The sequence below is a fragment of the Coregonus clupeaformis genome, unplaced genomic scaffold, assembly GCF_020615455.1.
Source record: "Coregonus clupeaformis isolate EN_2021a unplaced genomic scaffold, ASM2061545v1 scaf0860, whole genome shotgun sequence".
Classification (NCBI taxonomy): Eukaryota; Metazoa; Chordata; class Actinopteri; order Salmoniformes; family Salmonidae; genus Coregonus; species Coregonus clupeaformis.
Genome location: NW_025534314.1, coordinates 89,609 through 92,090, shown reverse-complemented (window position 1 = coordinate 92,090; position 2,482 = coordinate 89,609).

The following is a 2,482-nucleotide window of genomic DNA, read 5'->3' as shown; positions in this document are numbered from 1 at the left end:
AAATAGGGTGCATAATGAGACCTAACACAAAACAGGTGTGGCTAACAGACAAAACTAATCAAACAGGAAACACAGAACATAGAACGGTGGCAGCTAGAATTCCGGAGACGACGAACGCCGAAGCCTGCCCGAACAAGGGAGAGAGGCAGCCTCGGCCGAAACCGTGACACCCAGCTTCCTCCTCTAACTCTATTAACCCTAACCCAGCTTCCTCCTCTAACTCTATTAACCCTAACCCAGCTTCCTCCTCTAACTCTATTAACCCTAACCCAGCTTCCTCCTCTAACTCTACTAACCCCTAACCCAGCTTCCTCCTCTAACTCTATTAACCCCTAACCCAGCTGCCTCCTCTAACTCCTACTAACCCCTAACCCAGCTTCCTCCTCTAACTCTATTAACCTAACCCAGCTTCCTCCTCTAACTCTATTAACCTAACCCAGCTTCCTCCTCTAACTCTATTAACCCTAACCCAGCTGCCTCCTCTAACTCTCTTACTAACCCTAACCCAGCTTCCTCCTCTAACTCTATTAACCCTAACCCAGCTTCCTCCTCTAACTCTATTAACCCTAACTCCAGCTTCCTCTAACTCCTATTAACAAAGCTTCCTCCTCTAACTCTACTAACCTTAGTCCCAGCTTCCTCCTCTAACTCTAACTAACCTAACCATTCTCCTCTAACTCTATTAACCCTAACTTAGCTTCCTCCTCTAACTCTATTAACCCTAACTCAGCTCCTCCTCTAACTCTATTAACCCTAACCCAGCTTCCTCCTCTAACTCTATTAACCCTAACCCGCTTCCTCCTCTAACTCTACTAACCCTAACCCAGCTTCCTCCTCTAACTCTGATTAACCTAACTCAGCTTCTCCTCTACCTCTATTAACCCTAACTCAGCTTCCCCTCCTCTAACTCTATTAACCCTAACCCTAGCTGCCTCCTCTAACTCTACTAACCCTAACCAAAGCTTCCTCCTCTAACTCTATTAACCTAACCCAGCTTCCTCCTCTAACTCTACTAAACCTAACCCAGCTTCCTCCTCTAACTCTATTAACCCTAACTCAGCTTCCTCCTCTAACTCTACTAACCCTAACCCAGCTTCCTCCTCTAACTCTATTAACCCTAACCCAGCTGCCTCCTCTAACTATAGTAACCCTAACTTAGCTTCCTCCTCTAACTATATTAACCCTAACCTCAGCTTCCTCCTCTAACTCTATCCTAACCCAGCTTCCTCCTCTACCTCTATTAACCCTAACCCAGCTTCCTCCTCTAACTCTATTAACCCTAACTCAGCTTCCTCCTCTAACTCTATTAACCGTAACCCAACTTCCTCCTCTACCTCTATTAACCCTAACCCAGCTTCCTCCTCTAACTATATTAACCCTAACCCAGCTTCCTCCTCTAACTATATTAACCCTAACCCAGCTTCCTCCTCTAACTCTACTAACCCTAACCCAGCTTCCTCCTCTTTCTCTATTAACCCTAACCCAGCTTCCTCCTCTAACTCTATTAACCCTAACCCAGCTTCCTCCTCTAACTCTACTAACCCAGCTTCCTCCTCTATCTCTATTAACCCTAACCCAGCTTCCTCCTCTACCTCTATTATCCCTAACCCAGCTTCCTCCTCTAACTATATTAACCCTAACCAGCTTCCTCCTCTAACTCTATTAACCTAACTCAGCTTCCTCCTCTAACTCTACTAACCCTAACCCAGCTTCCTCCTCTTTCTCTATTAACCTAACCCAGCTTCCTCCTCTAACTCTACTTTAACCCTAGCAGCTTCCTCCTCTAACTCTATTAACCCTAACCCAGCTTCCTCCTCTAACTATATTAACCCCTAACCCAGCTTCCTCCTCTAACTCTAGTAACCCTAACCCAGCTTCCTCCTCTAACTCTATTAACCCTAACCCGCTTCCTCCTCTACCTCTATTAACCCTAACCCAGCTTCCTCCTCTAACTATATTAACCCTAACCAGCTTCCTCCTCTGCTCTACTAACCTAACTCAGCTTCCTCCTCTAACTTCTAACTTGCCCTAACCCAGCTTCTCCTCTAACTCTACTAACCCTAACCAAGCTTCCTCCTCTGACTCTAGCACCTAACTTCAGCTTCCCTCTAACTCTATTAACCCTAACTGAGCTTCCTCCTCTAACTCTACTAGCTTTACCCTAGCTTCCTCCTCTAACTCTAACCCTAACCCAGCTTCTCCTCTAACTCTATTAACCCTAACCCAGCTTCCTCCTCTAACTCTATTAACCCTAACCAGCTCTCTCTAGCACTCTATTAACCTAACCGCTGTCTCAACTCTACTAACCCTAACCCAGCTTCCTCCTCTAACTCTATTAACCCTAACTCAGCTTCTACTCCTCTAACTCTATTAACCCTAACCCAGCTTCCTCCTCTAACTCTATTAACTCCTAACCCAGCTTCATCCTCTAACTCTACTAACCTCTAACTAGCTTCCTCCTCTAACTCTATTAACCCTAATC